Source organism: Narcine bancroftii, chromosome 1 (assembly GCF_036971445.1).
Source record: "Narcine bancroftii isolate sNarBan1 chromosome 1, sNarBan1.hap1, whole genome shotgun sequence".
Lineage (NCBI taxonomy): Eukaryota > Metazoa > Chordata > Chondrichthyes > Torpediniformes > Narcinidae > Narcine > Narcine bancroftii.
In genome coordinates this window covers 113,289,210-113,309,873 of record NC_091469.1, presented here as the reverse complement: position 1 = coordinate 113,309,873, position 20,664 = coordinate 113,289,210, and the positions used below count along the sequence as shown (strand labels likewise).

The 20,664-nt window shown below is 41.3% G+C and overlaps 1 long non-coding RNA gene across 2 annotated transcripts in view; it reads left to right on the top strand.

Annotated features, from left to right (window-relative positions):
* The window catches only part of LOC138762804 (uncharacterized), a 311,006-nt gene that overhangs the window by 48,902 nt on the left and 241,440 nt on the right, over positions 1–20,664 (top strand). For both annotated transcript variants that reach the window (XR_011357162.1, XR_011357171.1), the window contains exon 2: positions 10,979–11,037. This is a non-coding gene — a long non-coding RNA (uncharacterized lncRNA). The remainder of the gene's footprint in view (positions 1–10,978; positions 11,038–20,664) is intronic.

Below are 20,664 nucleotides of genomic sequence, written 5' to 3'. Positions count from 1 at the left end.
CTCAACTGTCCTACCATATGGGCCTTTATTTCTAGCCAACTCCTCCCTCATCCATTTGTAATCTTCCTTGATTAGTTTTAGTTCAAACTATTGCACTCTCCATTTGTACGAGAAATTCAATCGTACTGTAATTACTCTTTCCAAGAGGTTCCCTAATTTCAAGATCATTAGTTTTACCTATATCATTGATAACATGATCCCTTGTAGATTTTCAATAACATGCTATTCAACAAAGCTACCATGGATGCATTCTATGAAGTCCTCCTTGTAATGTGCGTCGAAAGAACCAAAGACTTGTTGATCCAAACCAAGGCTTTTATTAACTAAAAGACTGGAGCATATCACAAGTAGGTCGACCAGTCCAGAATGACCTGGTCTGGCTAGGAGCAATCCTTTAAGACCTGCCACTAGGTGTGGCTACACTCTCAGCCAATCACAGTCATCCTACACTACCATCTGTACATATACACATTGGTGATAGAATCTGTACTTTCACACTCCTCATAATTGCCTTGAACAATTTGATTCAAGCAATCAATGAACAAGTTAAAGTCCCTCTTGACACCTTCTGTTCATTCATGTGTCAGATATTTCATGGTTTATTGCATGTTCCACAGTAATGTTATTATTTGGTGACCTGTAAACCACCCCACCAGAGATTCTTTTCCCCATGCTATCAGAATAGAATTTATTTTCATGAACATGTCACAAAATTTGTTGTTTTGCAGCAGTATAACAGATGCAAAATTGCTTTAAATTACATTTTTTAAAAATAGATAAATTAGTGCAAAGGAAGAGAAAAGTGAGGTAGAGTTTGTGCTTGATTGTCCATTCAGAATCTGATGGCAGAGGAGAAGAAGCTGTTATTGTGCCATTGGGTGTTTGTCTTCAGGCTCCTGTACCTCCTTCCTGATGGTAGCAGTGAGAAGAGGGTATGACCTTGGTGATGAGGGTTCTTGAGGATAAAGGCTGCTTTCTTGAGATAATGCCTCTTCTGTCTTTGGTGGATGCCATGATGGCACTAGCAGAGTTCACAACTCTGTAGCCTTTTTCTGACCTGTGCATTGGTACCTCCATACCAGACAGTAATGAAACTAGTCAAATTTAAAAAAAAAATAATTTAATATATTTGTTAAATTCAGACATACAGAATGGTTGCAGACCATTTCAGCCCATGAGCCCATGCTGCCAATTACACCCAAGTGATCTACAAACCCCGGTACATTTTGAATGGCTGGAGGAAACCAGAGCTGCCGGGGAAAACATACAAACTCTTTTCAGACAGTGTGGGATTCCAATCGCTGGCACTGTCACAGCATTGCACTAACCACTACGCTAACCATGTTGTCCCATGCTTTCCACAGTACACTTGTGGAAATTTACAAGAATCTTTGGTGACATGCCAAAAGTCCTCAAACTCCTCATTAAAATATTGCTCCTGTCAAGCCTTTTTCATGATTGCATTGATATGAAAGCCCTAGGATAGATCTTCAGAGATGTTGACACCCAGGAATTTGAAGCCCTTTATCCATTCTACAACTGATCCCAAAGTTCACAATCAGTTTCTTAGTTTTGCTAATTGTTGTGTGCAAGGTTGTTGTGACATTTTTTTTTCTTTGGCTTGGCTTCGCGGACGAAGATTTATGGAGGGGGTAAAAGTCCACGTCAGCTGCAGGCTCGATTGTGGCTGACAAGTCCGATGCGGGAGAGGCAGACACTGTTGCAGCGGTTGCAGGGGAACATTGGTTGGTTGGGGTTGGGTGTTGGGTTTTTCCTCCTTTGTCTTTTGTCAGTGAGGTGGGCTCTGCGGTCTTCTTCAAAGGAGGTTGCTGCCCGCCGAACTGTGAGGCGCCAAGATGCACGGTTTGAGGCGATATCAGCCCACCGGCAGTGGTCAATGTGGCAGGCACCAAGAGATTTCTTTAGGCAGTCCTTGTACCTCTTCTTTGGTGCACCTCTGTCACGGTGGCCAGTGGAGAGCTCGCCATATAACACGATCTTGGGAAGGCGATGGTCCTCCATTCTGGAGACGTGACCCACCCAGCATAGCTGGATCTTCAGCAGTGTGGACTTGATGCTGTCAGTCTCTGCCATCTCGAGTACTTCGATGTTAGGGATGAAGTCGCTCCAATGAATTTTGAGGATGGAGCGGAGACAACGCTGGTGGAAGCGTTCTAGGAGCCGTAGGTGATGCCGGTAGAGGACCCATGATTCGGAGCCGAACAGGAGTGTGGGTATCACAATGGCTCTGTATATGCTAATCTTTGTGAGGTTTTTCAGTTGGTTGTTTTTCCAGACTCTTTTGTGTAGTCTTCCAAAGGCGCTATTTGCCTTGGAGAGTCTGTTGTCTATCTCGTTGTCGATCCTTGCATCTGATGAAATGGTGCAGCCGAGATAGGTAAACTGGTTGACCGTTTTGAGTTTTGTGTGCCCGATGGAGAAGTGGGGGGGCTGGTAGTCATGGTGGGGAGCTGGCTGATGGAGGACCTCAGTTTTCTTCAGGCTGACTTCCAGGCCAAACATTTTGGCAGTTTCCGCAAAGCAGGACGTCAAGCGCTGAAGAGCAGGCTCTGAATGGGCAACTAAAGCAGCATCATCTGCAAAGAGTAGTTCACGGACAAGTTTCTCTTGTGTCTTGGTGTGAGCTTGCAGGCGCCTCATGAGTCTGCCATCCGTGCAGTACCGGATGTAAACAGCGTCTTCATTGTTGAGGTCTTTCATGGCTTGGTTCAGCATCATGCTGACGAAGATTGAAAAGAGGGTTGGTGCGAGAACACAGCCTTGCTTCACACCATTGTTAATGGAGAAGGGTTCAGAGTTCTCATTGCTGTATCTGACCCGACCTTGTTGGTTTTCGTGCAGTTGGATAATCATGTTGAGGAACTTTGGGGGGCATCCAATGCGCTCTAGTATTTGCCAAAGCCCTTTCCTGCTCACGGTGTCGAAGGCTTTGGTGAGGTCAACAAAGGTGATGTAGAATCCTTTGTTTTGTTCTCTGCACTTTTCTTGGAGCTGTCTGAGGGCAAAGACCATGTCAGTAGTTCCTCTGTTTGCGCGAAAGCCGCACTGTAATTCTGGGAGAATATTCTCGGCGACACTAGGTATTATTCTATTTAGGAGAATCCTAGCGAAGATTTTGCGTGCAATGGAGAGCAGCGTGATTCCCCTGTAGTTTGAGCAGTCTGATTTCTCGTCTTTGTTTTTGTGCAGGGTGATGATGATGGCATCACGAAGGTCTTGAGGCAGTTTTCCTTGGTCCCAACAAAGCTTGAAAAACTCATGCAGTTTGACATGCAGAGTTTTGCCGCCAGCCTTCCAGACCTCTGGGGGGATTCCATGCATACCTGCTGCTTTACCACTTTTCAGTTGTTCAGTTTGCCTTATACATCTCATCCTGGGTGAGGACCTCATCCAGCTTTAGCCTTAGGGGCTGTTGAGGGAGCTGGAGCAGGGCGGAATCTTGGACTGAGCGGTTTGCACTGAAAAGAGATTGGAAGTGTTCTGACCATCGGTTGAGGATTGAGATCTTGTCGCTGAGGAGGACTTTGCCGTCTGAGCTGCGCAGCGGGCTTTGGACTTGGGGTGAGGGGCCGTACGCAGCCTTTAGAGCCTCGTAGAATCCCCTGAAGTTGCCAATGTCCGCGCTGAGCTGGGTTCGCTTGGCGAGGCTAGTCCACCACTCATTTTGGATCTCCCGGAGTTTGCGCTGAAGATGGCTGCATGCGCGACCGAAGGCTTGTTTCTTCTCTGGACTGGACGGCTTTGTAAGGTGAACCTGGTGGGCAGCTCGCTTCTTTGCCAGCAGCTCCTGGATTTCCTGGCTGTTATCATCGAACCAGTCCTTGTTTTTCCTGGAGGAGAAGCCCAGTACCTCTTCAGTGGATTGCAGTATGGTAGTCTTCAGCTGATCCCAGATGGTTTCAGGGGACGAGTCCGTGAGGTGGATTGCATCGTCGAGCTTTGCTTTGAGGTTTGCGTGGAAGTTTCCTCTCACTTCGTCTGACTACAGGTTTCCAACATTGAACCTCTTTCTAGGGGCTCTACTGTTCCTGGGGTTTGGCTTGAAGTGAAGGTTGAGCTTGCAGCGAACCAGCCGGTGATCAGTGTGACATTCCGTGCTGGGCATGACCCTGGTGTGGAGCACATCTTGTTTGTCTCTTTCTCTCACCAGGACGTAGTCCAGGAGGTGCCAGTGTTTGGATCGGGGATGCATCCAGGTAGTCTTCAGGCTGTCCCTCTGCTGAAAAAGGGTGTTTGTAATGACAAGCTGCTGTTCTGCGCAGAGCTCCAACAGGAGGCGCCCATTGTCGTTGCACATGTCGACACCATGCTTGCCCAGGATTCCTGGGCAGGTTTCTGAGTCTTTGCTGACGCGAGCGTTGAAGTCGCCAAGGTTGACAACCTTGTCGGCTGTAGGGGTGCGTTGAATGAGGTTGCGCAGGTCAGTGTAGAACTTGTCCTTTTCTGCTAGTTCTGCCTGGAGGGTTGGAGGATAGACACTGATGAGGGTGATGCGACGCTTGTTTTGAAGGGGGATACACATGGACATGATCCGGTCCGAGTGGCCTGTCGGGAGGTTTTCGAGTTTGGAGGCAATGGAGTTCTTGACCATAAAGCCTACACCAGAGAGGCGTTGTTCATCCAAAGGCTTGCCAGACCAGTAGAGTGTATAGCCTGCGCCGCGTTCTTGGAGGCTGGCTACATCTGCCAGGCGGACTTCACTGAGAGCGGCTATGTCGATGTCAAGTCTGAGGAGTTCATGAGCAATGAGGGCAGACCGACGTTCAGGTTGGTGGCTGTCAGCTTTGTCTAGCATGGTTCTGATGTTCCAGCATGCTAGCTTGAGTTTGTGAGCATCTTTTGAGGGGGAGGACGTGGAGGGGGAGGACGTGGAAGGGGAGGACGTGGAAGGGGAGGACGTGGAGGGGGAGGACGTGGAGGGGAGGACGTGGAGGGGGAGGACGTGGAGGGGGAGGACATGGAGGGGGAGGACGTGGAGGGGGAGGACGTGGAGGGGGAGGACGTGGACCTGTCCTCGGGCCTGCGCAAAGGAGCTTTTAGGTGGAGTGCAGTGTGCGCAGTACTGGCCCCACCCTTTACATCCATGGTTCGTGTGCCATGGCCAAGCAAGCTGGGACGTGGCAGCGAGGTCCTTGGCTCGTAGGTTTTATATCGGAGTGGCCTTCTCCTATGCAGTTTTCTTACCGGGGCTGGAGGGGCCTGCCTCCCCTCCTTGGTCGGCCCATACTGCCCGGACTGGGGCCGCCGCCTCCTCCTCCTCCAACTCTCTGCCCGGACCGGGGCCTTCGTCTCCAACTCTCTGCCCGGACCGGGGCCTCCGTCTGCCTCACTCGACCGAGGCCGGGGCCTCCCCTTGCTCCTGCCCGGATTGGGGCCGCCGCCGCCTACCCTCTGCCCGGACCGGGGCCGGGGCCGCCGCTGCTCTCCCTGTCGTCACTACTCAACTAGCATATCTATCTCACTATGCACGCTTCCTCATTGCCATCTGTAATTCTGCCGACATTGGCAAATTTGTAGATGCCATTTGAACTGTCCCTAGCCAAACAAGTCATGGGTGTAGTGGGCTAAGCACGCATCCTTGAGGTGCACCCATGTTGATTGTCAGTGAGGAGGAGGCATTGTTTCTAATTTGCACTTTCTGTCTATCGATAATAAAAGCAAACCTCCAGTTGCAGTATTTTTTAATGGTTCATAGTTTAATTTGTATAAATGTTTTAGGTTGTTATCTATTTTGATACCAAGGTAACATATTGGCTGTGATTGCCATTTGAAAAAGGTATCTATTTAAAATTCTGAATGATCAGTTTTGTTCATTGGCATCACTTCACTTTTATTGGTGTTAATTTTGTACCCTGATATCTCTCCATATTCTTTCAGTTTCATATTTAGTTTTTTTTATTGACTTATCTGGTTTTGTTAAATATACTATGCCGTCATCTGCAAATAGGCTGATTTTATATTCTCTCTTCTATTTTTTTTCCTTTTATCATAGTTTCCTTCCTTATCAACTCCGCTAGTGGTTCAATAACCAAAGCGAACTGTGAAGGGGATAATGGGCATCCCTGTCTTGTTGACCTCTTAATTGAAAGTGATCTGATACATATCCATTTATTACAACCTTTGCTAATGGTCCATTATATAATGCTATAATGTAGATAATAAATTTTTCCAGTAGTTTAAATTTCTGCAACTCTTTAAACAAATAGTTCCACTCTACCCTATCAAAGGCTTTCTCTGCGTCTAATGTAACAGCTACCATTGTCATTTTATTTATTTGTGCTTCATCTACTAAATTAATAAGTTTACAAACATTATCAGTTGCCCGTCTTTTATAACAAATTGGTCTTGCCTTACTAGTTTTGGTACACAGTCATTCAGCCTGTTTGCTAATAATTTTGCTATTAATTTATAATCAATATTCAATAATGACATCTTTCTGTCTGAAGATGGCAATAGTGGGTCTTTTCCCTCTTTTGGGATTACAGTAATTATTGCTGTTTTACATGATTCTGGTAAATTTTGAGTCTTTTCTACTTGATTTATTACTTCTAGGAGGGGATGGATTAATAGATCCTTAAAAATTTTATAAAACTCTATTAGGGAATCCATCTTCACCTGGTGTTTTATTGTTTGGTAGTTTTATTAATAAATCTTTTATTAATATATCAGTCTTAAAAGGTTCTGTCAATTTATTTTGTTCTATTTGTAGATGTGGTAGTTCAATTTTGTCATTTTTTTTTCTTTATTTTCAGTTATAATTGTTTATAGAATATTTTAAAATTTTTCATCAATCTCTATATGTGATCTGGTTAACATCTTTTTCTTGTCGCTAGAATGGTTCTTTTAGCTTGTTCTGTTTTAAGTTGCCAGGCTGATATTTTGTGTTTTCTCTCCCAGTTCATAATTTTGATTTGTTTTCATTATATTTTTCTCTACTTTATGTTTGTAATCCTTCATATTTTAATTTGTTCTGTCAGTTCTTTTTCTCTGTATTTTCTCTTTCAGCTAATTCCTTTTCTATGATTGTTATCTTTTTTTCTAACTGTTCTACTTCCTAAAATCCCCTCCAAGCAAGATATGTCCCTGCTATCATTAGGAAGATGTTTTGCATGAATAGCTGGTTTTCTTTGTTAGGTGCATAGATGTTTAGTAAATTCCAAAATTCAGAATAAATCTGGCATTTTGTCATTACCTATCTACCTGGTGGATGTGTTATTATTTTATGCTGATTGGTAGATTTTTGTTGACTAATATAGCTACTTGCTTGGATTTTGAATTTTATGATGATGCCACTACATAGCCTGCCCAGTCTCTTTTCAATTTACTGTGTTCTATCTCTGTTTCTTGCACAAAAGCAATGTCATTTTTTTTCTTTTTTAAGTAATGTCAGTAACCTCTTTTAATTTGGTTGTGTATTCCATTAATATTTATAGTCATGAAATTTAATGTACCCATCTTGTACCTCTCTTTCAATTCTCTCTTGTCTCTTCATCTCTTCCATCTTTTTTCAATTTTTAAAAAAAATTATTTTTGCACATTTCAATACACGACAACACAGTTAAAAAAACAAATTATCCTAGAAACCCCTACTAAAATTAATGCAAAATATCCCTATTCAAAATAAATAAAAGTCCTCCCTGTATTGGTTATCTCTGGCTCCTTCCCAGACAACCACAATTCCCTTATCTATTTGGGTTGTGGTAATAACCGCAAGTGTCAACAGATTTTGCGGTAGTAGTTATTTTCCTCTCCCTAGTTCTCCCCCCCCTTGAGAAACACTATATATTTTGCAAAAATGTAACAGATTTTTCCCCCTTATCTTTTTCAAACTTCAACTTTCCATTTACATTATAATCTTTACAATTAATCCCTATACATTGTTTTGATAGTTTTTAATACTTTTCATTTTGATGACTGTTCGGCCGTTGTTTAGCAAGGTTTTGGACATCCTTCAGGTCTGAGAACAGTCTATTTTTTATCCCTGGAATTAATACTTTTAATATTGTTGGATGTCATAGATCAAAATTATATCCTTTTTTCCATAGTGTCTGCTTTGTCAAGTTCTTTCCATTTCTTTAAGAGCTCGAAGCTGATGTCTGGATAGAAAAAATATTTTTTGTCTTTTATATTCCAGAGGCTGCTTATTTTCTTTTATTTTCTTTTGCCTGCTCTAATCTTTTTTTTTCTCTTGTTATGTGTCTTAGTAATTTTATTATTATGAAACGTGATTTTTGATTTGAATAAGGCTTTGGTGCCAATGTTCTATGTGCTCTTTCAATTTCTATTTTGTCTTGTAGTTCTACTGCTTCCAAGACTTGTGGGATCCATCTTTTTATGAACTCCTTTATGTCTGATCCTTCTGTGCCTTCTTGTACGCCTACTATTTTTATATTGTTTTGTTTGTTATAATTCTCTAAGACATCAATTTTTTGAGTTAACTGATCTTTTATCTCTTTAATTTCTTTGTCTCTATCTTTCAGCTTTTCTTTTAGTTCATTCATTTCTAATTGTATAGCTTTGACTTTCTTCCACTTCATCTATTCTTTTTCCTATATTTGCTATGGCCAACTCTAGATTTTGCATTCTATCTTCAGCTTTTTCCATTTTTATTTCTATTGTGTTAAATTCTGTTGTTAATATTTTAATGAGCAAATTAAGACATTAAAGGATATTTTATCTATCTATTAACTGTTATCTTTTTTACCTTCCTCTTTTCTGTATTGTTTTTAATCTTCCCTCACCAACTCCTCTTGTCTTCTGTTCATCTCTTCTTGCTGTGATGTCATCTGCCTGATTCTTTCTGACAGTTCCTTGCTGGGGCCCCCCCCTCCCATCAGTGTCCATTTTGTTGTACCGCACATGCGCAATTCTTCGCGCATGCATGGTTGTGCTTTTTGTGGCTCAGTGAGCCATTTTTGTAGTTCTTTCCAAGGAGGGCAGTTGTCCAGCTGGGCTTCTGATAGCTTTGGGGATCAACTGTTTTTTTTTAAGGTAAGGCATACCTCTTTGCTGTTTTTTGGTCTTTTCCTTTTTTGGTGCCATCTCTTGGGTTTTCTTGGTTTCTTTATCTTTCAGGCCTTGTGTTTTTTTCTGTCCAGCTTTGTTTTTTTTTCTCTGCAGAGGGCTATTCATCTATGGCCACTACTCCATTAGCATGATGTCACGCTTAATTAAAAAAATACAAGAAGATTTAGAGAATTGTAAAGAACTATTGTTAACTTCAATAGGAAGAGTAAACTATATTAAGATGAATGTGTTTCCACGAGTGCAATTCCCCTGACAGAGAATTTTTTTACAAAATTGAAGAAAATAGTAAGGAATTTTTTTATGGAAAGGTAAGAAATCAAGAATAGTGCTAGAAAAATTAACATGGAATAGCAAACAAAGAGGGTTACAGCTACCAAACTTCAAAAATTACTACAGGGTGGCACAATTAAAGTACTTATCAGATTTTTATCAGAGAGAAGAGAAACCAGACTGGACTAAGATAGAATGACATAAATTGGGAGAAAATATCCCAGAACACATACTTTATAAATGGGATGAAACATTGGTGCAATAACAATTCACCAGAACTACATCATATACTTAAATTATGGAAAAGAATACACCTGGATGAAAAAAAAAGATAAATTATCAAATACCTAAAATAATATTAACACAAAATCCATTAATCCCCTTTACAATAGATGATTTATTTTTCAAGGAATGGGATAGAAAAGGAATCAAGAAAATAAATTATTTCTCAAAAAGCAATCTTCTATTAACATTTGAGGAATTAAAAGATAAATATGGAAATAATACAAAGTACAATGTTTACATATCGCCAACTGAAAACTTATCTAAAAAATATATTGGGAAATAGCTTGAGATTACCAGAAAGTAGGAACTATGCATATTAATTACAGACACAATAATTTAAAAAGTTATTACAAACATGTACATCAAATTGCAATATAAAGATGAAATAAAGTATAAACCAAAACAAAGTTGGGGAAAAAAGATTTAAACACAGATAAAGAATGAAACATGGGAGAAGTTATGTATAGGAACAATGAGAAACACGTTAAATAGTAGATGATGTATGATTCAATATAACTGGCTACACAGATTATACATTACTCCTCAGAAATTAAAAGAATGATACCCCACAGCTTTAGATAGATGTTTTCGTTGCAAACAAGAGATTGGATCAACATTACATGCAATTTGGAAATGCTCAAAAGTAAAAACTTTCTGGGAAGATCTAAACCTAATATTAAACAAAATCACACAAAATAATATACCAAAAAATCCAAAAAAATTTCTGTAATATAAAAGCCAAAAAATTAGGACTAAAATTAGACAAAGCCCAAATAAAATTTACTATGATACCGGTAGCAGTAGCCAAAAAATGTATTATGACAACTTGGAAATTGGAAATAAATCTTAAAATACAACAGTGGTAAACAGAAATGAACAAGTGTATTCCATTAGAAAAAAAATACATACAATCTGAAAGACAAGTGTACATTATTTGAACAAATTTGGGAACCAAACATAAAATATGTTGGAGAACGACGACCACAAACCTCCATCTCGTAAAACAACATAATTATGAGCGCAATAAGATTTAAATATGTGACAGTGGATGATAGAACATTTAAAACAAAGAAATAACCAAAAAAGAGTTGTATCATTTATTGATTTTTGATGAGGGGTGTGGAAGGGGAGAGAGGAAGTGGGGGAAGAGAACAAGTATCACTGTGTATATATTGTTGATGATCATTTGTGGATGTTGTTATTAATATGATTCATAGTGCAAAATAAATATAAGAAAGGATCCAGTTTCAGAGGAAGGTGCAGAGTTCCAGATTTTGAAGCTTGCTGACCAGTACTGAGAATACGATGGTGTTGAAAGCTGAGCTGTAGTCGATGGAAAAACAGGCTGATGTACATGTTGCTTTTTTCTTTCTAGGTGATCCAGGGCTGAGTGGAGAGCCAGTGAGATTGCATTGCTGTGGCGTGATTGTGACGGTAGGTGAATTGTAGTGGGTCCAGCTTCTTAGGTACACATTGATTCTGGCTATGAGGAACCTCCTAAGTCGAATCACAGTAAATGTGAGTGTTACTGCATGATAGTCATTGAGCCAGCTCACTCTGCTCTTGGGCACCAGGATGATTGATGCCCTTTTGAAGCATTGGGAATCTTCGACTGTCGTTTAAAAAAAAAGATGGAAAATGTCCATGAACACTCCAGCTAGCTGGATGGCACAGATTTTCGGTACTCTAGGACTATTTTTAATCTCTACCCAAATTAATTGTCTCTCACTTTTGATTGTCTCTTCATCTATTACAAGAGTATTAGTTGATCAAACATTCTAACCTGTCACAATGATAGAAGCAGAATGACTTCATGGATTTTGTATCATCAAATAGTCAATACATTGACTTGAACACTGATAGGGCAACATATTGCTTAATCGTGGGCAAAAATACCTAACCGTGTAAGTCTGACAAAGTGCCACAGTTCAGTGAATTTGACAACACGTTCAGGTGAAGTGGTAAAGACTTAAAACTAGACTAATTCTTTGGCACCACAATTTCAACAAATAAAATTGTTTCTAATTGTAGCAGGTTTAACCAATTGATCAAAATTAATAGGCCAAGGTTGGTTCAGAAAATTAAAGCTATAGTAAAAGCTTGGATGCTTGAAAATCACTCTTAACCATCTATTGGAAAGCATGCAGAAATGTTCCTGATCAATACAAGGATATGAAGAGGATTACGACTTGGTGCAGGAACACTCTGCCCAAGACCACAGGAAACTGCAGAGAATGGTAAACATACCTTGGGCCATCATGAAAACCAACTGCCCTTCCATCGGCTCCATCTTAACCTCTTGCTGTCTCAGAGTTGCTAAATTATTAAATATTCCTTGGGCAGAAAAGAAACAAGCTTGAGAGCAAAAATTTGCAGATTTAACAGAACTTTTTTTCCGACCATTATTAGACTCTTAAATGTATTTCATTCTAACAAAAGATGATGCCCTTGTATTCTCTTTTCTCTATTCCCTGCATTGTTTTGTCATTTTCTCTAAACTCTGCTCGACGTATACAATTACACTACTCCCTACAATGTTTTATTTATTTGTTGACTTATTTGTTTATTGTTGCACAATTCAATTCCATTCATGACACAATCTAGATGTAAAATCAATTTGTTGTAAGCCTCAACCTGTTGAATGTGTACTAAAGATCCAGGTAGAGTAAGAGTTGGATATTTAAAAAAAAAGATTGAAATATGTTCTAAGGAATTCAAGTCAAAGTGGCTGTATTTCACGATTATAGCCATGCCTAATGCAGTTAAGACGTTTCAAGATTCAATTTCTTGTCATTGTAATAAAACAGAATCGTATTACATGAAATTGCTCTTGCCTGCTGTAAGGCAGACGGGTTCGCCATCACCAGAAATTGCCTGAGGTGCCTCTTACAGTCAGAGAAAAAGCAAAGGAGTCACTGAGCATCTGTAGATTTGCTTCCAGCATTTCTCAGCCATGCACAGCACAGTTCAAACCATTGGAGATCGGAGCTCCAGATCTGAACCTTTGACACTGTCCGGAACTCCTCAGTGCCTCCTCACCCCCTTGCATCTCGGTTCTGATACCTGGTACCCCTTCAGCCAGTCTCGATATGCCAAATGTGAATTTATTGTTAGATACACATACAAAATGTACAGATGAACTGAAATTCTTACTTACTGCAGCCAAACAGGTACTTAAGATACATACAGGAGGAAAAATTAAATTACCCCTACATCCAAGGCATAAAAAGAGATGATAAATATTAAATGATAGATAAATATATATTCACAGTTGCAGTTTCTGCAGGAGAGAAAAGCGACATTTCTGTGGTTCTGATTGTCGTGGGATCATTTATGGTTAGGTTTCGAGTAGTATGGGGAACTTCAAAAGCAGATTATCTGTTGGATAAAAATGGTTTTTGAGCCCAGAGGTGCTGAATTTCAGGTTTCTCCATCTTTTGTCAGAGGATGGCAGCAAGAAGAGATGGTGACCAGGGTTACAGTGTTGGCAGCCCTCATGAAGCAGTGCCTCTCATGGATGGAATGTCTGTACCCATGATGGACCTGACTCGGTTTGTCTTTCTGCAGCCTTCTGTTTTCCTGAGCACTTGAGGTTCCAAACCAGGTAGAGATATGGCACCTTCAGAAGTTTGATCGAGTGCTTGACGACAAGCCAAATCTCTTCAGAAAGTAGTGGCGTTGGTGTACCACAATGTGCTGGCTTCCAGGAGAGGTCCTCTGATATGTGGACTCCCAGGGAACTTGAAGGAATTAACCTTGTCTACTGCCATCTCATCAATGAAGAGAGGTGTATGTCTCTTGGCCTACCTGAAGTCCACAATAACTCCTTTGTCTTGCTGATATTGAGAGTAAGATTGTTATTCTGACACCACACAACCAGATTCTCAATCTTCACCCTATATTCTGACTTAATATTTCCCATTATTAAGCCAACAATGGTGGTGTTATTAACAAAATTGTAGATTGCATTGTACTCGAGATGGCAGAGGTCGACAGCATCGAGTCCACGCTGCTGAAGATCCAGCTGCGCTGGATGGGTCACGTCTCCAGAATGGAGGACCATCGCCTTCCCAAGATCGTGTTATATGGCGAGCTCTCCACTGGCCACCGTGACAGAGGTGCACCAAAGAAAAGGTACAAGGACTGCCTAAAGAAATCTCTTGGTGCCTGCCACATTGACCACCGCCAGTGGGCTGATAACGCCTCAAACCGTGCATCTTGGCGCCTCACAGTTTGGCGGGCAGCAACCTCCTTTGAAGAAGACCGCAGAGCCCACCTCACTGACAAAAGGCAAAGGAGGAAAAACCCAACACCCAACCCCAACCAACCAATTTTCCCCTGCAACCGCTGCAACCGTGTCTGCCTGTCCCGCATCGGACTTGTCAGCCACAAACGAGCCTGCAGCTGACGTCGACTTTTTACCCCCTCCATAAATCTTCGTCCGCGAAGCCAAGCCAAAGAAAAAAGAAAAAAAAAGAAAGAAGATTGCATTGGAATGAAATTTGGCGACACAATTGTAAGTATAGAGGGTACTGCAAGGTGAAAGACAAGCTATCTAGTGACTACTTCACAGGATATATGTGACACTTTTGACAGGGGGTGCAGTTGTCTGTGAAATTTAGAAATTATAAAGCTTCAGTATCTTCTGGTTGGTTTTATATCTTTCCTATCTATGGCATCAAATAAATTGTGGACAAGGAGACATCCTAAACAAGACCACCTCATTGTGTGAAATGATTACCAAAGATTTTCCACGTTACTATGGACAAGACACTACAAGGTATCCATCACTGTTAATGCAAACCATTTGCTGTGTTAATTGCCACAAACACCAAAGGGAAAGAAAAATTCTTTTGAGTATCAGAAGAAATTTTCAGGCATCTGCTCCAACATGATGTTAAGTTTGCAAACAACAATTCATAACAAAGAAGTCATTCTTATTCGACTAAAAGTAGATGCAAATGTATCCAGCCAGATAATGAAAAAGTGACAGCAAATTGGGAGGGCAATGAACCCAAAAACATTGCTAAAACTTAGATAACACAATAATCTGATTTTTTGGCATGTCTGTCAATACTTAATGATTCTGTTTCATCTTGTTGCTGAAGAAAGATTAAAAAGTGGAATTGTAGCAAAAAACACCAAAGGCCAAAGGGATGAACTGATATTAATTCAATGTGATACAATGATACAATGTGTATATTGATAATGATCTGCAGGACTTCATCTTAATGAATAATTAATCATGGAGAATGACTAAAAGAAAGACCAAATGCCCTGTTGAAGATTGAAGAAAACTATGCTCAAATTTGAAAAGATAAATTGAAATTAAAAAAAAAATCTTCAATTGCTATTGAAGATTTCATGCAGTTCAAAAATCATAAATCTTTATTGGAAGTTCATGGCCCTGACTGGCAATACTAGTAATGGCTGCATCAATCGAATATTCAATTTTGAAATGAATTATGGTGACTGATGCTTTCAGTTAATTTTCGTATAGTAAGCATGATTTTTACATTGAAGATTAGATTCCAGTGATTGCGATGGAGATGGCAATGAAGACCATTAAAAAAAAAATCCATCTGAAGTTAGTTTACAAAAAACAGGCTTTTTGTCGATCTCAAGTCTTTTAGTGAAATTCAGAAATCATAGAGGTTTTTTTTCCCCCCATTCTTTTACTGTCATTCACTATTGAGGATTTGACACTTGCAATAAAATAGAGGTAATTATTCCACCCACGTTTGGTGAAATTTAGAAAATGCATTGGTTCCAGTACTGAATATGGTTAACTGTACAACTATCATGGTTTTGTTCATAACTTTACCTTTTGCTTTTCTCTGAACAAAAGTGTTGGAGAAAATTGGCAAGTTACTCAGTGTTTCTTGGGTAGCAAAGATATCTTTTGTGTAGTGAACTACAACCACAGTGTCTGTGGTCTTTCTTGTTTTAACTATGACTTTTATCACCTTGTTCTCTCAATGTAATCCTTGAATACAGATTGACACAAGATTCAACCTGGTCAAAAAACATATTGTGGCAAAAGCCGTTGCCTCCACAATCTGATTCTTTGCTTTTCGATCAAAATCCTCTTTAAGATAATTATTTGGGTACTCTTAAATTCTATGGTGCCAGAAATTCAATTTGTTTGTCACAGTAGTCAACTGGATGCTTCACTTCCTCATTGGAAGACCACAGTCAATGGGGACTGGTAGCAACAACTCCACCTCACTAACAATTAACACAGGCACACTTCAAGGGTGTGTGCTTAGCCCAGTACCCTACTCTCTCTACACCCATGATTGTCTGGCTAGCCACAATTCAAATGTTCTCTACAATTTGCCAATGACCCACTGTTGTTGACAGAATCACAGATGGCAACATTGGAAGCGTACTGGAGTGAAACAGTTGAATGGTATCACAACAACAACCTTGCACTCCACGTCAGCAAAGCTAAGGAATTAATTGTGGAGAATGCAAACCAGCCCTCATCAAGGGGTCAACAGTGAGAGGGAAAGAAACTTCAAATTCCTGGGTGTCAACATTTCAGAAAACCTATCCAAGGACCATCATGAAGAAGGCATGCCAGTGGTTATAATTTGTTTGGAGCTTGAAGAGATTTGGAATGTCACCAAAGATTCTTGCAAAGTTTACAGGTGTAATGTGGAGAGCATTCTGATTGGTTGCCTCACTGTCTAGTATGGAGGTGCCAAGTATAGGAATGGAAAAGCCAGCACCATCAAGGGCATTAGCCTTCATTAAGGACATCTTTAAAAGGTGGTGCCTTAAGCTTCTGTCATCAAGGCCATGCCCTTTTCTGACGGTCTCTGTCATGAAAGAGGTATAGGAGCTTGAACACATGAAAAGTAACAAAAATAGCTTCCCCTCCACCATCTGATTTATGAATGGACAATGACCTTCAGACACTACCTTTTATTTTGTTCTAGTTATTTGTTTTAAATCTTGTATTTATGGAATTGTAATTTATAGTCATCTTGCACCTTATTCTGCTGCCACAAAACAACAAACTTCATGACACACGTTCATGACAATAAACCTAATTGATTCATTCAAGGGAGATTTAGCCAAAATAGAGGAAAATAGCACTAAGTTAGGTTTCATGCTACTTTAATATTCTTGTTGGTAACTCAGGCCCTACTGGGTATTTGTTTTTGTAAGAGTATTAGATACTGATTTCCTTTGGCACACAGGGACAGGTATGACCATTGTAATGGTATGGATTGTGCATGCTAATTGGCTTGGGCTGGCCCACCCCATGATGACACTCTTACCTGGACTCCTCCCCTGGGACCCAAGCCATAAAGGTCAGGCCACCTTTCGCTTCCCTGCACTTCCCTAGTTTAGATCTTTGCCAGCTCAAGTCTTTTGTGCAATGAAGCCTATCGTTCCCCTCAAGTCTTTGTTATTGCAATTATTGGGGCAACTGATAGTGCCCAACAACCATTTTTTTAAATTCTGATTTTTAAAAAAAAAGTATGCAATATACAGTTTAAATTCATTTTCTGTAAGTTTAAATTAGATTGCTCACTGGACTGAATCCCTCAACAGCCTCTAAGGCTAGAGCTGGATGAGGTCCTCACACGGGAAGAGACATATAAGGCAATTGAACAACTGAAAAGTGGCAAAGCAGCAGCTATGGATGGAAGGCTGGCGGCAAAAATCTGCATGTCAAACTGCATGAGTTTTTCAAGCTTTGTTGGGACCAAGGAAAACTGCCTCAGGACCTTCGTGATGCCATCATCATAACCCTGTACAAAAACAAAGGCGAGAAATCAGACTGCTCAAACTACAGGGGAATCACACTGCTCTCCATTGCAGGCAAAATCTTCGCTAGGATTCTCCTAAATAGAATAATACCTAGTGTCACCGAGAATGTTCTCCCAGAATCTCAGTGCGGCTTTCGCGCAAACAGAGGAACTACTGACATGGTCTTTGCCCTCAGACAGCTCCAAGAAAAGTGCAGAGAACAAAACAAAGGATTCTACATCACCTTTGTTGACCACACCAAGCCTTCGACACCGTGAGCAGGAAAGGGCTTTGGCAAATACTAGAGCGCATCGGATGCCCCCCAAAGTTCCTCAACATGGTTATCCAACTGCACGAAAACAAACAAGGTCGGGTCAGATACAGCAATGAGCTCTCTGAACCCTTCTCCATTAACAATGGCGTGAAGCAAGGCTGCATTCTCGCACCAACCCTCTTTTCAATCTTCGTCAGCACGATGTTGAACCAAGCCATGAAAGACCTCAACAATGAAGACGCTGTTTATATCCGGTACTGCACGGATGGCAGTCTCTTCAATCTGAGGTGCCTGCAAGCTCACACCAAGACACAAGAGCAACTTGTCCGTGAACTACTCTTTGCAGACGATGCCGTTTTAGTTTCCCATTCAGAGCCAGCTCTTCAGCGCTTTACGTCCCATTTTGCGGAAACTGCCAAAATGTTTGGCCTGGAAGTCAGCCTGAAGAAAACGGAGATCCTCCATCAGCCAGCTCCCCACCATGACTACCAGCCCCCCCACATCTCCATCGGGCACACAAAACTCAAAACGGTCAACCAGTTTACCTATCTCGGCTGCACCATTTTATCAGATGCAAGGATCGACAACGAGATAGACAACAGACTCGCCAAGGCAAATAGCGCTTTTGGAAGACTACACAAAAGAGTCTGGAAAAACAACCAACTGAAAAACCTCACAAAGATAAGCGTATACGGAGCCGTTGTCATACCCACACTCCTGTTCGGCTCCGAATCATGCGTCCTCTACCGGCATCACCTACGGCTCCTAGAACGCTTCCACCAGCGTTGTCTCCACTCCATCCTCAACATTCATTGGAGCGACTTCATCCCTAACATTGAAGTACTCGAGATGGCAGAGGCCGACAGCATCGAATCCATGCTGCTGAAGATCCAACTGCGCTGGGTAGGTCACGTCTCCAGAATGGAGGACCATCGCCTTCCCAAGATAGTGTTATATGGCGAAGTGTACAAGGACTGCCTAAAGAAATCTCTTGGTGCCTGCCACATTGACCACCGCCAGTGGGCTGATAACGCCTCAAACCGTGCATCTTGGCGCCTCACAGTTCGGCGAGCAGCAGCCTCCTTTGAAGAAGACTGCAGAGGCCACCTCACTGACAAAAGGCAAAGGAGGAAAAACCCAACACCCAACCCCAACCAACCAATTTTCCCCTGCAACCATTTCTGCCTGTCCCGCATCGGACTTGTCAACCACAAACGAGCCTGCAGCTGACGTGGACATTTTACCCCCTCCATAAATCTTCGTCCGCGAAGCCAAGCCAAAGAAGCAGATATTAATAATATAGCCATTTACTCACAGGATAAAGACACGGCCAGCACAGATGTGCTGCAGGTAGTGTGACAGCTTCCTGTCCAGTGACCTGGGTATAATTCCGATCTCCAGTGCTGTTTGTGTAAAGCTTGAGCTGAACCTTTTTCCTGTGACAGATGTGATATCCTCTAACATCTGATTGTTACGTTAATTGGACTCTAATTTAGCCCTCTGTGGCTTTCTGAAGAGTTGGTTGGGCACTTTATGGAGACATCTGAGACAGGGAAATAAGTGGAAGGGTGGAATTGCTCTAAGAGCTGGTGTTCCCTCAATTGGCCAAATTGCCTCCTGATAAGTTAGAAGGAAGTGTGAAAATTATGCTGACTCCTTGCATTTCTGCCAGGAAATAGTGCAGCCATGATTATGCAAACTAATTTAAATAGATCCTTAAATATAATCTAACTAATGTTTTCTTTGGCTTGGCTTCGCGGATGAAGATTTATGGAGGGGGTAAAAAGTCCACGTCAGCTGCAGGCTCGTTTGTGGCTGACAAGTCCGATGCGGGACAGGCAGACACGGTTGCAGCGGTTGCAGGGGAAAATTGGTGGGTTGGGGTTGGGTGTTGGGTTTTTCCTCCTTTGCCTTTTGTCAGTGAGGTGGGCTCTGCGGTCTTCTTCAAAGGAGGTTGCTGCCCGCCGAACTGTGAGGCGCTCTATCGTTTTCACAATTGCTTCCAAATAGAAAATGATAATGAGTTTATCAATGTTAAAATTCTTATTTGCAGCAGCTATACAGGTTCTTTGCCAAAAAACTGAAAATAACAGTGCTAATAGTATACTTAATTGAATAAAAAGGAGAAAATAAATACAAAAAAAAAAGCTAATAAATATTCAGTTGTCCTAGTGCAAAGAAAAAATGACTTAGCAGAAGTGCAGACAGCCCTTTTGTGTGTATTAACAGTTTCTAATTAATGTGATAAGGGGAGGTTCAAGAGGCTGATAGCTGGATGTGAAGTGCTGGTCTTCAGACTTCTGTACTTTTTACCCAAAGATAGCTATGAGAAGTGGTTATGACCAGAGTGATGGAGGTCCTTTGTGATGTTGGCTGTCTTCTGGAGCAGCACCTCTCATAGGTAGCTTCATTAAGGTTAAAGTGTATGGTGAACCCAGCTATCTTTATTATCTTCTGTGCCATCTTCCCTGTTGCCTTGATGTGCTGGTTCCAAGAGAGGTATTCTGAAATGGGGATTCCCTGGAACTTAAAGATTCTAACCTTAAACCTTCGATAATAAAATAAGATTAATACATTAAGTGCATAATCAAGCACAGTCATTTGCAGGAGTAAATGTCAAATTAACTTCTGGTTGATTTGCCGTTTGCAGCCCCCCCCCCCCCCCCCAACCCATCCCTCTCTTCTCAACCAGAACTACAGTGGAAATTCAAGCACATACTGTGCAAGGTTTGCAAATCATCAATTGAAATGAGGGTTGGGTGAATGCAATGCCTTTAAAGCACCAGCAATCAGAACTGGACCAGGGTTCAAGTCCCATGCTCTCTGTAAGGAGTTTGTACGTTCTCCCAGTGTCTGAGTGGGTTTTGACTGGGGACTCCAGTTTCCTCAAGCCATTCTAAATGTACCAGGAGTGTAGTTAATGGGTGTGATAGTACAGATTCTACCACCAATGTGTTTATGTACAGATGGTAGTGTAGGATGATTGTGAATGGCTGAGAGTGAAGCCACACCTACTGGCAGGT